General features: G+C 30.2%; 1 protein-coding gene across 3 annotated transcripts in view; it reads right to left on the bottom strand.

The window, feature by feature from the left end:
• The window catches only part of LOC126781847 (cyclic AMP response element-binding protein A), a 97490-nt gene that overhangs the window by 53305 nt on the left and 27506 nt on the right, over nucleotides 1-16679 (bottom strand). The window contains exon 2 of one of the 3 annotated variants that reach the window (XM_050506954.1): nucleotides 11277-11332. The exons of the other annotated variants lie outside the window; for them this stretch is intronic. The gene's annotated coding sequence lies outside the window, so the exon portion shown is untranslated. The remainder of the gene's footprint in view (nucleotides 1-11276; nucleotides 11333-16679) is intronic. 3 annotated transcript variants of the gene reach the window in all.

Below are 16679 nucleotides of genomic sequence, written 5' to 3' on the forward strand. Positions count from 1 at the left end.
CTATTCTAAATGATTTTTTTAAATCACTGTCAATTTTGACGACACAAACGTAACACTAAACTTACTAGAACTGAACATACTATTTTTTTTTTTACGTGAAACATATATTGGAGTTTGTTTACTTGTTCGAAGCCGCGTTTTTGCTAGTATTTTTATATACAAAGATAGATCATATACTGGCTGTATATTATGAAGAAATTATATCTTTAAAACAAGTAATTATTTATTTTCTCCGTCAAAACAATGCAAGCGGCATATCGTGTAGCTTTAATCGACTCCATATTGGTTATGGTGTTAATAAACGCTAACCGTGCACTAAATTAACATTCATAGAGTCCACTTATGCTTTATAAAGCTAATTTAAATGTTACAATGTACAAATCTTGATAAATATAAACGTCAAAGCCGGCATTACACTAAGACCAAGGCATGTAATGACTATAAATATAAATATTATATGATAATAATATGACTAACTTGTTTGAAAGTAGTAGATATGACATTTTGCGTCGTATACACTGAGGCACTTTATCAAAATGAAAGATTATGTAGAAATAATTTGACCGTATTTCCATGCAATATACAGAAAAATTCGTACAAGTGGATAAAGCTAGAGCTTTATTTATAAGGCAGCTATGTATAAAAAAAAAACTACGTACAGTTTTCTTTAATACGATGTAACAAATCAGTGTAAATCAAAGATGACTTAATCATTTAAAATAGGAAAGCAGACGAGCAAATTGGTGCTAAGGCACCGACACCTATAAACTTGCATTGTGTGAATTTACAATATTTCTTCCTCTCACTTTCAAGAGCCCACCAACCATAAGAACTCCGATGTTATGTCTCCTGTGCCCGTAATCTCTGGCTCATTTACACATCAAACTGGTACACTGAAATAAAGTATTGCTGTTTGTCGTTAGAATAATTGATGAATGTTTGGTAGAATGTAGACAGGGAATCAAAAAGCCAATATATTTTTGAAAATAGTATCTATCTGTTTATGAATAATGAGATAATGTTTAACGAATATCAATATATTTTATTGAGATTGAAATTTCTGCATTGCATGTGTAGTTTAACATTATAAATAGAGAAACAATTTGTTCTAATTCGTATATATATTTATATATATATTTTACTTTTTATTTTTGGAAAAATAAAATATCATTAGCAGAAATTGAATAAGGGCACACAATAATAGGCAATATAATAATAATAAGGGCAAATAATGTAACAAATTAAAATTTCTAAGTAATGATTGACTACAAATCACAATCGCGTGGATTGGTGGCAAGAATGCTAGCACCATTTCACCGTTAAATCGCAATTCCGATTCTCTGAGTATAAGAAACCAGTCAGCCTGTCACGAAAGGTGACAATTGGTGACAGGAATTCGATATTAAAACAATGTGTTGCCAGGTACGCAATATGCAATAATGATAAGGAACGAGAAGAAAAAACGAGCGTATTTAAAAATTACATAAAAATAGATATTGTATGAGAATTAAGTACGTGGGCAACTAAGCTTCGCTCTAATAATAGATTTATATTAAAATTATATTTTGCGTTTTTTCATGAAAAACACCCCGTACTTATAAAAAGCAAAATAGTAACTTAACCTCTAAATAAAAAATTTTGAGCTAAATAGAAGAGAGAGAGTTCTTATTTAATATTATAAGATACGATATAAAAATTACAAGCATCGTGTCTTGCCAAACACGTGTGTTGCTATAAGTAATTTATAATTGCAAAAGTCAAGCTTGCAATCAAACGGGCGGTCGTGAGTGGAACCGAAAAGCTTAAGCAAGACCTCTCTAAATATTATTGTCTGCCAATATTAACACGATCAAGTGATCAAATAGAACAATGAATTACGACATACTGGGTCATCAAAGTGATTTAAAGCGATTACAATGTGCGTTTTTAACTTGATGTCTCCAATTGACTGATAATAATAAATGTCCTCATGATTCCATCTTCAGACCCTCTAACCAAGCTGAAATGTTGTAATGTTACGGGAACTCAATGTACGTGCAATGTTTCATAAGAATCGTATTAAGAAGTTGAAAAAGCCTTTACAAGATTTGAAACAAATATACGGAACTAAATAGATGCATTTAAAAAGAACGTATTTAATTACTACTGCAATTGGTTTCGTCTTTTAATTCTAGTTCTTTTCTAGATAAATTCTGTGGAACGTCCGCGAATTCGCAATAATGCAGCGCCGCAATTAATCACTAATTTGTTCGCCTACGTGACATTTGTATAAGGTAATCTTTACGCGATGCATCAGTTAGTAGTTTCCGATCACGGCTTCGCTCGCGTGTGAAGGAGAGAGACATGTGTAAGTTAGCTTCTCTTCTTGGCGACGTATTGGAATAAATTTAAAAGAAATTTCATTTATATTATATAAGCGTGTCTTTATAGGAATGTCGATTGAAATAGTTTGTAATTTGTGTTTGCGATTCTGTCACTAATCTTCGAATCGTTAAAAGCCAAAATAACCAAGCAACCTCACACGTATTCTCTACATTTTTTTTTAATTTTATTGAAAAACTAAATTGATTACAGAAAATTCAGCTACCAACGTTGCATTACAACACAAGGTTGCCAATTTGCCTTTGGCTTAGTAAACATTAAGGCCCGACATTAGTAAACAACAGACCTAATGATCTTGAAACATAATAAAATGAATGAAACATTAATGGTTTTTCACAACAAACATGTAATTCACATGCGAAGCGCGGATGTAGCGGCACGGACCAGCGAATAGATCTTTATCTGATCAGTTTTCTCTGATAAGATTGCGGTAAACGTCTGATCGTGGGAATATTCGCATCTGTTATTAAAAACTGTATCGTTACTTTCCAAGTGAAATGGCACGTGTGTAAAAATTAGGTATTATGTTGAGTTACGGTTCGCAATGTAATGGCTAGACTCTGTTACTACCGTGAAAAGTTAAAAAAAAACCTTCGGTTTTTTGTATCACAAGTTATAAGATTGTTCCAAAATTTTCTTGACGTGTTTTATTCGAATTTACATTTACTTACCAGTTTTTTTAAATTATCTTTAGATAAAGGGCAAAGGAACCTTAAAGATCATTTAAAAAAGCAATATTTTGAGTTGTCATTAAATATGATTAATAATTTTTTTAATAGCAAATAATAACAAATAATGCAAAGGAATTGCATAGAGTAGCAGTCAGATGTTTCAAGCGAATTTAAACGTTTAAATGTTTTTGTAATTTTTGACAATCATTTGAATAAGACTAATGCTATAATTTATAATACTTGATTATGCAATATGTTTTTAATATTGAAATTAAACTTATAAATACCATAAGGTTAGTCTAGACATTTCAACACATTTAAAGATTAAAATAAATTCACCGTACATAATAGATTTTTTTTCAATTATAATCGTTTATTATTGTTATAAACCGTGATATGCATTTCGCTTATCGCAGTTAGTAACAACCTTAGCACAGAATGCACTAAGCGCTTACAGCAGAAAATTTAAAATGTATTTACGCATACATAATTGCATTTTTCAATAGTGATTTTAAAACAATTTTGCGCCTTTATTATTTTATTTGAAATAATACGAACTAAGCAAAAGTGGAAATGGAAACAATATTTTATATGTCAAATGAAATCAGCAAATAATTATTTTTTCTATAAGTATATTTAGCATTTGAGTCATCGTCACTGTTTTGAAATTTATTTAAAAATAAAATTCAAATTTGGAACATGTTTTAATATACCTCCACTCCATATAGTTCATACAAAAACTGAATAAGAAGTGACTTTGTCATCTCCTATTTCGGAACAAGATAAAAAGTAATAACGCGTGACGTAGGGAAACCGTGTATTAGTTTTGCTTTACGCTTTCCTAAGCCCGTGAATGCGGGCAAACCCACTTATTACATTGATTGCATCATTAAAAAACAGTCGCTAGCGTCCCATTGAATCCTATCATTTGTGATTTTATACTGAAAAATGTAAGCGGTTGTTTCTTCTGCAAATTACATAAGAAATATCATTAACTTAAAACAGTATCTTGTTCTACGCGTACGTATTTTTTTCGTGGTAAATGTAGAAAATGGCAGCGGTCAGAACGGAATCAGACGGATTCCGTAACTTTAAAGTACATATATACATATGGACATATATATTTCTTAATATATATAATATATTAATTCATAATTGAAATTTAAAATGCATTATACATTATTTTAATTTATTCTAGTAACACCATTAGTTAGACATACGTGTCATGTTTAGTGTAAAGATAAATTAGTATGAATAAACAGGAAAATCTTTACATTTTTCATCTGCATTTGAAATACGAATGTTATAATACTATTCCCTTCAAACCACACCATCAATAAGTTTTGTAGAAGAATATGGCAAATAAATACCAAATAAATAAATAGCCCGCATGTTTGGAAGTCAACGACCCCTAGCGTTACCACGAGATCGCACTTGAAAGTCGAACATTTACCGTGAGATTTCCTTCGTTATAAAGTTTTTAAATTATAACTGTCTTTCATTTATACTTTAGAGAATTATTGGGCGCTAGGCAAGGTATGTCTATATCTAGTATTAGTTTAGCATGTGGGTAAAGTTCACTGATTTATTTTGCATCTTGTTTTACTTTAAGTTTACGAAGAACGCACCCACGTTCAGATCGGTTACGTTTTCTGCTATTGCACTTGTTATAACGACGCATAGTTTCCATGCAGGTTAACACAAATATAATATGTAAATCCATCACAGTACATACATAAAATATATACATAAAATATTTTGTAGTATGTCTTGTCAATTTTCGAATGTGGTCTTAACATTTTTTCCAAAAGAAATCACGTTACATATAAATTCTTAAACCATATATAGTTCTTATAATATGAAACCGAGACTTATATATGTAAGCAGTAATGTACGTATGGGTGACTGTTTTGCGCAGAAAACGGAAAAAATATATCTTGAATATTTTTTTTATCTTAAGCATTTTTATTATGTTCAGAACTGAAAGTCTAACTGTTTTACGGTTTTGCTGTTAAATTCGAAATGGCAACTTTTACCGTGCCAAATTCTTGATTATCGATTCGTGTGAACATAGCGCTCAAACTTTCCCGTAAACATGAATTTATAAGACACCATGAATATCATGTAGGGTTGCCACTATCCCGTGTTGCTAACCCCAAATTATCGTATTATAATATTATTATTATTATTTCTCTATTAATAGGTTTCCATGGAAAAATGACAAATAATTATTATATAAAAAAATGTAGCAAATTTCATTGTATATTTGACACTATAAATGGTCATAAATGTTTGCTAATGTGCTAACAACAGTATTTGTATTTCCATCATATAAAGTCTCATAGGTGAAAACGTTTCTACATTTATATAAACAACTACAGAACCGCTACGCTCAGCATATTAAAAAGGCATATTAAAGAGAATTATTTCACTTGTTTATACCCTCAAATACAACAGTAAATATTCTTGTTTATAATATTAATAAACCTTCTCCTCAAAAAGGGAAGAGGAGGCCTTAGCCCAGCAGTGGGACATTTACTGGCTGTTACTTACTTACCGTAACAGCCTGTGAATGTCTCACTGCTGGGCTAAAGGCCTCCTCTCCTCTATTTTTGAGGAGAAGGTTTGGAGCTTATTCCACCACGCTGCTCCAATGCTGGTTGGTAGAATTCACTGGTGGTAGAGCTTTGTGCAAGCTCGTCTGGGTAGGTACCACCCACTCATCAGATATTCTACCGCAAAACAGCAGTACTTATTATTGTTGTGTTCCGGTTTGAAGGTTGAGTGAGCCAGAGTAATTACAGGCACAAGGGACATAAAATCTTAGTTCCCAAGGTTGGTGGCGCATTGGCTATGTAAGCGATGGTTGACATTTCTTACAATGCCAATGTCTAAGGGCATTTGGTGACCACTTACCATCAGGTGGCCCATATGCTCGTCCGTCTTCCTATTTTATAAAAAAAAAAAAAATTCACATGTGGCAGAACTTCAGTGAAATTAGACACATGCAGGTTTCCTCACGATGTTTTCCTTCACCGTAAAGCACGAGATGAATTATAATCAAGCACATGAAAATTCAGTGGTGCTTGCCCGGGTTTGAACCCACGATCATCGGTTAAGATTCACGCGTTCTAACCACAGGGCCATCTCGGCTTTTTTCTTACTTACTACTTACTATAATATTACTGAGTGTACAAACATTATAAGACAATAGGAAAACGTTACTATACGTGTCGATTCTTCATAATAAATTGATAATTCTCACTTACAAAAATCACTAATACCCAGTACCTAATAACAGTAACTACTAGCTCAATTTCATAGTCCTTTTATTGAGGAAGCGTAAATGTCAACAGATATTACAAACTATACGCAAATGTACAGAAGTAAGTTTGTATGGTTGAACGCGTTAACATTAAGATACCAGTTTAAAGTTTTTTTTATGAATTGTTTAAATATGTTTATAAGGTAATAGATATAAATTTGTAAATATAATTATGTTAAATTAAGTTATGTGATCGTTTTAAAAGGATTTAGTTCTCTATTAAAAACTCCGTAAAATTCTAGGTTGACAAACAATTTTTTGCTTTAATAAATGCTTCGCTTATTGTTCCACGTTTAAGATAATTAAAATTTTGCAGGTAAAGTTTAATTTGCAATGCAATTGTTAAAAATTATTAGTTAATTAAATTATTTGTAAGCAAGCGACGACCTGAATACCTACATTAAAACAAACTTTAGATAGTATAATATTTTAATTATTATTGGCGCGAAATGTATTAAAATTCCTTCGTTATCCGTAAATTTTATAAAATTTTCACGATGCTTTTCAAACATATAAAGCCAACTAGCAAGTATTTAGTATTAAAAAATAATAATAGTGAAGTGTAATTTAAAATGTGATGGATAGTGAAAAGTAACATGCAATAAACAGCAACAACGCGTGTAATTGCCGGCCACTGTCCTTGAAAATAAACGTGCAGATAAGCGCTCAATTTAACAGAAATAGTAAATATGAGATCATATAAACATATTTCATTGCTTGACATCAAAATTATCGAAACGATCGGATGAGGAAATTGTAACATAAAAATTATAATAATGTCCGAGTCCGATGTCCAGTCCGATTTCGGCGACGGCCAATATCAAGAGAGATTAGCCAACTGCGCAGGACATTTTATAGTGCACAAGTATGTGCGCAAACACAGGTGGACTAACTAACTAACTCTCATGATCCGATGGGACGGCAATCCGAGACGACCGGAACTAGTTCAGGTCCAAGATCGACGGCTTTACGGGTTTCCAAGGCACGGGAGTGTACACACCTCCAACTGCCAGACTCCGGGCTGTTACTGAGAATTTTCGGCAGAAAAACTCAATAACCTTATATTGGCGCGACCTTGGATTTGAACCCAAGACCTCCGGGTCTGCGGCCTTACATGTAGCCACTAGACCAACGAGACAGTCATAAAAATTTTAGTCGATATTTTAACATTACGAAAATATAGTTTAAAGGCCTCGTAACATTCTACTGTTATAAATTATAAACTAATCTTTTCATGTGAAAAACCCAAAGTTTTCAATGTCAAGCTCTTATCTTTTGTTAATTATATAACCTTAATGTAACTAATACATTGATATGAATACTATAAACTTGTATTATTAAAAAATGACAAATATTCTAAAAACCCGCTAAAACAAAATACAGATTATACAGAACTATTCTAAAGCCGCTACCTCACGTACATCACAACAATATGGTAATCACATTATCAGCGACATATCCGAAACTGGTTCCGGAAGGGTTGTTCACCTCTGGTTTCTTGAACCGCGTTTTTTACTGATGCCTAACGTCATGGTTAAAAAAATATGTTTACAATGTTTTTTTTTAAACGCTCATAACATACCTGACTATCAGTAGTTTTATGGAATATGCGTCGCTAATATTTCCAGTGTTATAATTTTTGAAGAAACAAAAGTTTATCGAATATGCTATATATAAAAAAAAAAGTTGAGTTGATATTTCAAGGATTTTAGATTTAGAAAATAAATTTAAATGTTTCTAAATTTAATATGACTGTTAACAATTTTAACATATTAATTGAATACTTACATAATATTTAAATATTAGGAACATATATTACATAATAATTTTTAATTTACTTCTATCCGTTACCTTTTTTTTTCATAAAAAAGTTACATTCAATTAGTTGTGATTTTTTTGAAATTTTTAAATTTCAAAAACTTCCTCTATTCCATTATCGGATTTTTTAATTGTAAATACATATTTATGCACCAATGCACAACTCCTACCTATGTAAGTATATATTATTGGATTCGATTATATATTTATCTTATCTTTTTTACCTAAACATTACTTTTACTCTTTTCTATGTACAGTAACAGTAACAGCCTGTTAATGTCCCACTGCTGGGCCAAGGCCTCCTCTCCCTTTTTGAGGAGAAGGTTTAGAGCTTATTCCACCACGCTGCTCTAATGCGGGTTTCTATGTATTATATTTAAATCAGTTAATGGATAGTTTATAAATAGAATTAATAAAGCTGGCTGAATTTAATTTAAGCTGCTTGAAATATTACATGCAATTACCAATCAGGCATAAAATTTAATCCTTATGTATAGACGGAAAATATATAAAATAGCACATGGAGGAAAATAAACACCTGTATCGCATTAATAGTTAATTTAAAACAAGATTCAATGTTATAGTATAAAATATAAAACATATTTCAAAGAATTAAAAGGATTAACGAAGTATTACAATAAGGAAAATTTAAAAATCAAGCAATTTTTACATTATCTGTTGTAAAGGGCAAATGTCTGAATAATTCTAAGCTGATTGATTTTTATGAGCTTCGATTCGTTTTAACGTATTCGTAAGTGTGAACCGGTTTCACTGAATTATGGCAATCTATAAACTGTATAAGTAACTCGTCTCATTTATTTAAATTACCTCATCAATAGAAAACCATCGCTATTTCACGTTATATATAACATCGTCAAGGTCTTAAAAGAAATATGCGTGATAAAATCACCTATAAAAAAACATATATTAATAATAATTTACTTTCCAAGTCTAAATCTAAATGTAAAAGAAATAACTTTTGAAAAACGACGAGTTATTATAATTTATTTGGTTGTAAAAATCTATTTGTCGTCTACATAAACAAAATTAAATTAAAAAAAAAAACGTTATACACAACAGATGATAAAATAAAAAGTATAAACGTTAGAATAACACGTTAGGTTTTCCATGTAGATTCCTCGAAGCGATCGGTCAGAGCGTGAACCGAACGCGTGCGATAAAAATGATAATGAGATGAGCGACACAAGTCACGCCCGTATGTTTATATCACGTTGTGATATTATTGTAAGCGGTAACAACAATTTGCTCTGACAACATTGTAAACAGCTTGTTGTGTGAACCATCTTTTATGTCCATTGTGATTGATATTGTAAAATATAACTAAAGATTTCATTTGTAGATAATGATATTCAAAATATTAAAATGAAATAGAGATTCATTGCTATAATAACTATTGTTAGTGAAGCCCTATTCAATAGAATACGTTTCAATGGTAAACAAAATATTACAATAATGTTAAGATCCAATAAAATATGTCATCTAAATTTTTTTTTTATCTACTAATTTAATTTTTTTTATTAATTCATCTAGTTTTTATTTTTTATATAGTAAATTATTTAATTATTTTAGTCAGATTTATTGTAAAAAAATCCTAATGTTTAAAGAATGCGATATTAATTTAGACAATTATATTTTGTGTGTTGCTGTTACAAAATTTCTATCGAAAACCAAAACATTTAAACGACCTGACAGTTAATTAGATTTGTAAAAAAAACGCATGGAATGTTATTTGTGGATTATTGGAAAATATTTTTATTAATATTATTATTTAATTACGTCGTCAATTTACTTTGAACATTAAAAAACTAAACTAAACTAAACAGCGAATGAATATATTATAATTATTTATGACAAGCGTTTATTCACTTTTCCCTTTGCTTTTATTTAATATTATGTAGTCTCCTAGTAACTACGCGAATTATATAAAAACGGATGTATGTGAATGGGTTTGATTAAGTTTAATAGATTTGATACACGACACCGTTTTTTCGATTACCATGATAGTTTGCACATATATATTTGTATTTTTTGTGGCGATTTTTTTACAATACCATTTGTTGTAACTTGCCAATCGATGGCAACCAATTGATCAATGTGCTACTGCACATCAACGTCTTAGTTAAGCGCGAAAAATATTTTAGTCAAATCGAATAATACACACAAATAACGTTAAATTAATCAATCGAAACACATGCCAGTCATTCGTTTGTATTCTATAATAGTTATAATGGTAATAATTTTATAAATAATAACTAATATTATGTTTAGTAACAAAACTACGTCTTTTAATTATTATTTTCCTGTAAATACTACTATTATTATATAAGCACGTAAATTCGTAATCATAAAATTAAATTTATGGAGATAACAGTGATATGTTCAATGTCTTATCCCATATTATCTTTAGCGTTGGAGATATCAACTAAATATAATAATAATTCGTCTACAATCTTATTATCATTCCAATAGCATCGTTTCGGAAGTCATTTATATTTCGTCTGTGGCTTTACAGTAATTTCGATTAATCTCTTCATATTTATTAATATAATGCTCCACTCTTTTTAAATATTCATAGAAAACTAATTAAGTTTTATGTCTGATAAAGAAAAGTAATCATTCTAATTTAGTATATATAAAATACGTAATAAATTATAAATTGAACATTCACACTAAGCTAAGTAATATTCTTTTATCTTTTGAATACAATTCTCCTCAATAAAACTTTAAGGTACGGAATGAGTTTAAGGAAGGTAATTAATTATTATACTGTTTAAAATAAATGTTAAGTGGTAACAAGTATCGCAATTAAAAATACGTTACGCGTTTGACGAAATTTTTTCGGGGTAATTGACCTCAGACTAACGCGCCAAATAGTGACATTGACATTGTACGTGCTAACTATAGGCATAGACAATTTACACATAGGTACACGCTACACTCGGCTGCATTAGTCTGTATGCTTGGCGTTTTTTAAATGTTTTATTCAGAAATAAAATAACATATGTATATATATAGCAAGGTATTCGATATAGTATATTTTTTAACGTTAACGTACTTACACCAGTTTTAAAAATATATGTCCTCTAAATGCAGCATTCAGATTCATACCACTTACCTGAAAAAACAAAACATTTTAAATAAAGCTTGTATGAACATACGACACGTGAAAACAAGAAAAAATTGCATAAAAATTGTTATCGTCAGATATTTCCGGCGCACTCGGGTAAACTATGCTTGTATCAAGGAAATGAAAACATTAAGACGTACAATCGCTAATAAAACGTGTTCCTAACGCGATATTCAAGCGAGCAATAATCTATCTTAATGTGTCTACATTAAACACCAAATGGCGTAATTTTTTTGCGAGATTATTGAACTTTTCGCGGCATCATAAATACCTGATACGAGCACAATAAGCCATTGGAAATTGCAACTTTAAACACGCGATATAGCATTCTATTACTTCGATTTACCATTGAATATTGCATACACGTTTTCTTGTTTCAGACAAATTATTGATACCATTTTTCAATAACTTACGTTTGACTCGAGATTAGAGGAGACGGATATGGTAATACTCATCAGTCAGAATGTATAAGACCCATTAGGATTTTAAGGCATCGGCAGCTTTAAGAACATAACTCTTGAAGTTAAATATCGAAAGATAATCACTAAGTATATAATAAATTCGAACTCAGATAGAACAGCCGATGCACTTTAGTGATTTATACAAATAAATAAGCAAATGGAAAATTATTTATATTACAAGAAATATAAAATATATCGAATAATAAAGTTACCTTATTTTTTTTTTGTGAAAACGAAAGTATAGACAGTAATATCTTGCGACTTTCATCTATAAAAAACGCAAGATCTCACGAAAGACCAAATTAGAGTTATTACCCTCGGCTCTCCTTTAAAATGAATATAGAATAATTCATATATCTTTTAAAAATTAGGCATTGGAGATATCATTTTATGTTTTTTTTTTCTTTATAGCCTAAGCACTAGTCGAATACTAATTTTCAAGTTTCTAGAACTGCTAGGCGCTGACTTGAATGTTTTATAATGGGGCTCACTCAACCATTATTGTTCTAGTGGGAATATTTAAATCTGAGTTAAAATTGAATTTTAATTTGCTAAGGCGGGATTTGTCTGAAAAGTCGGCTTATAATAAAAATATAATTTAATGACATTAGAGATGATATTTATCAACTTTCAAGCAGTTTTTATGATATAGTAAATCGCTTATTCCTCTTAATGATATAAAGGTATTACGCATAGTATTATATTAATGAAAAAAACTATGTCACTATTTATTCTTAAGGTTAGCGAGGTTAAAGAAACAATAATGAACAAATTACGAGTACCTACATTAAAAAAATCGAGCTGTTGATAACTGTAAATAAAGTTCGGTCCATTACGATACCATTTAATATTATAATTCGATAGAGCAGTTAATATGCTTCAATTTTATCAGTTTGTATAAAAAAATTACATATAATTTTTATATAATTGTACATTGTAACTGGCTAGGACATCTGGTGACATTTAGCCAAATTAAATCAACTATGACCTTCTTGGAGAATGACCCTGTCGCGGTCACATATGCCCTGTCTGTCGGTGCTGTGTGTCATCTCATTCATAGAATTTGTTCGAAGAGTGATGTGGTGAGCGTGGGTTCTGTATATTTTCTTTACGAATTGAAGATCTCAAGATCTTTTTTTTTTATTAAAACGTAAGTAGTTAAAATAAATTTTGTAAATGTATACTTTAATAAACAAACACACTTGATAATTATAATAATATTTTTTTTATTAACTAAGATGTTTTAACGAATTTGTGAAGTAACTCTAAAAATGTTTTAGCGTACATCCGCTTGGGGCATAATTGACCTGACGACACGAGAGCAGTGTCGGGTTATATGACAAAGACTGGCTGATAAAAAATCTCATTTTCCAAGTGATACACATGCATAATGACAAAAGATAAAGTTATCTAGTGTTTAATGTTATTTTGGTAATATCACGCTAGTGGATTAATCGCTGTTATGAATTGAGTGAAAATAATATTTAAGATGTAATTTTAACTGTCAGTGTTGCTATAGACACGATTACAAAAATAAATTTAATTTAAAACCTCTTTTGAAAACCAGCTTTTATTTAATTAATTAAAAAAAAAGCTGCAGTGCGTATTGATCATTTTTTTTCTATGGGTTGGGTAGACTTGATTTAATATTCAGTTAATATATAAGACTTGATCCACATATACCTGCTAACCATGTGAAGTTAAATGAAAGCTTGTAATAATGTGGGTTTATTTTGGTCGGCTCAAACCTAACTTCGCTATTGACGTTAATATATAGTATTTACTAAGTCTTTATTTACACCATTATACAATTATACTTCAAATAAAATTAGTTTGAAGACAATATTTTAATTTACACTCGAGCACAAGGCGAAAGTATTACGAAAAATGATATACGCAAATTGGTACGTTTGGAGTATCGCGTCGAATTATAGTGACCTCAAAATGTGTGGATTTGTCAAAATGTTGACAAACACAACGAAGCTACCTTTGATATGGAACGTAATCATATATTAAATTTCGGCTGCACTTTCAACAAAAGCTTAATATCGATAGTGATATTGAATTGCAATTAAATACGTATGTTACATAAAATAAGTTCTTTGAGCAACAGGTGCCTCGCAATTTGTATCACAAGATTATTATTCAAAAATTTATAGTTATATAGTCGATAAAAATACAATATCTTCGACATTGGTAACTAAGACAATTTTACTACTTACTAGTCTTATAATATATAATATTATAACGGAATTTTGTGTGTTTTTTTTATATAATAGGAAGGTGGACGAGTATATGGGCCACCTGATGGTAAGTGGTCACCAAACGCCCTTAGACATTGGCATTGTAAGAAATGTCAACCATCGCTTATAGCCAATGCGCCACCAACCTTGGGAACTAAGATTTTATGTCCCTTGTGGCTGTAATCACACTGGCTCACTCACCCTTCAAACCGGAACACAACAATATCAAGTATTGCTGTTTTGCGGTAGAATATCTGATGAGTGGGTGGTACCTACCCAGACGAGCTTGCACAAAGCCCTACCACCAGTAAGTTCGTCACTCAATCACGTGGGAACGAGTTGGTTAATTTTAATGGTATAGCTTATCTTGTGCAATGGGGCAACTATATATATATATATATATATATATATATATATATATATATATATATATAGTTAAATATATAGTTATATATATAATATATAGTTAAATATATAATAATATATATATATGTATATATATATATAATTGTAATATTCAAATTTAAGCGTAGTTAAGCGAGTACTCACTATACTATAACAAACAACTATGATAAATAAAATAAAATAAAATCTTTTGCATAAATCACGTCACCTTGTTTTGTCTTTTGCATTTCTAAAGGTTGTTTAATATTCTAACTCAAAAACAGGTTGTAGTTTTTATACAAAGCTATTTCAATCCGACCTCTAGAAATGTATACGGTCGAATAAGTAAAAAATTGTTAATTAATAATTATAGTGAAACAAATTTTATTAAAACTTAAATTTTCGTTTAATTAGGTATCTTTTTTTAATTCATTACACGATACAAAAATATATATTTTTCGTAAATCGACAGGACTTATAGTTTCTATTATAGACATTTTAACTTTTGTATGGTATCATCGATTACAAAAATTAGGTATTTATTTGACCTAACAATTACTATCATTGCTTAATTAGTGTCATATTTAAAAAAGTTATTCAGCTGTATTATTTATTGCTTCACTAAGCATATTGTTGCAATATTTTTAGTGTATAAGTCATTTTTATAATAACGATTTATTTATAAAATAAAAATATCTGAATTGACTAACAATTGTTATCGTAAGATGAAGATATAGTCCGAACTAATTTTATCATCTGATGTTCTGGTTAAAAACATTTTTAAATAAGGAATAACTGACTGGCATACCAATGCACAGCCGAAACTTCTGGGACGCCATGGAAATTTGCATACGGGTTCCTATTATACAGCAGGTTTTAACTAAGGATTTTTTTTTTTTGAAAATTTAACTCCTAAGGTAGTAAAGGGAATGACAGTTTGTATGAAAATCCTTCATTGTTGAAGAAACAGCTACAGAAATTGGTATTTAGCCAGACGGACTTATGACACGAGCGAAGCCACGGATAAAACGCTAGTCACTTTATGTGAAATAAACGTACTAATAATAAACCTCATGACCAGGTTTAACGTCTGATTCGTCAAATGTCAATGAACTGAGGATTTCGTAACCGTAATTCCATGTTAAAAGTCTCTTACGTTAAATTTTTGCTGCGCGCAATAATTCTATTGGTTGTTTTAAGCTGAAAGTCTATAGAGCATTATTAACACGCAACAAGAAAAAGAAAAGATTTAAAGATGACGTTACCACGTTATCTTTGTATTAAAAGTTATTTTCGTTTTTCGTAAATATTGTAAAATTAAGGCACAGTTTTTGCATCATAACATAGCATCATTTTGATATCATTTGTGAAATATAGATGTGCATACCGATGACAATATCTAACATACATATATGTAATGAAACTAATAAAATTCAGTTGTGGTTAGAACATGTGAATCTTAACCGATGATCGTGGGTTCAAACCCGGGCAAGCACCACTGAATTTTCATGTGCTTAATTTGTATTTATAATTCATCTCGTGCTTGACGGTGAAGAAAAACATTATGAGGAAACCATGTAGCATGTGTCTAATTTCATGGAAATTATACCACATGTGTATTCTACCAATCCGCATTGGAGACACGTTGGAAAAGGGAGACGAGACCTTAGCCCAGCAGTGGGACATTAAGAGTTAGTTAGTTAAGCGGGCGTACTAAAAGTTGAAATTTAATAATAAAAATATATTTAAATTTTAATTATTTTCGAATACGGCCTTTATGATTGAATATTCCAGAACATGTGTTTTTTATTTAAAATGTAATATTAATCGTTTGTATTTTATACCCCACAGCAGACAGGGTGAGCGTTCCCATAAACTTTTATGTTGAAAACGTGAAAACAATTGAACGTAAATTTTGCACGCGCTAGTTTTAAGTCCTAATTGCTGATAATTTTTATAGGTACTATTAGATTTGGAACTTAGGTTTTATCTTATCAAGCGTTTTATTATAGTATTTTGTATTCAAATTATATTATATATATATATTTGTTGTGCGAATTATATATATTTAAAACGACGTGCATAATGAAATTTATATCTCATTTCAAATTTTTAGATTATTTATTCAATCACTTTAATTTCCGATTTATACTGCGTTTAAGCTTGTTTGATGGTTGTCATTTCTAAAAGTAGAAAGTATCATCAACTACCAGGAATAACAAAGAGAGCTATACTTTATAAAAACAT

The sequence above is a fragment of the Nymphalis io genome, chromosome 4 (genome assembly GCF_905147045.1).
Source record: "Nymphalis io chromosome 4, ilAglIoxx1.1, whole genome shotgun sequence".
In the NCBI taxonomy this organism is placed as follows: Eukaryota; Metazoa; Arthropoda; class Insecta; order Lepidoptera; family Nymphalidae; genus Nymphalis; species Nymphalis io.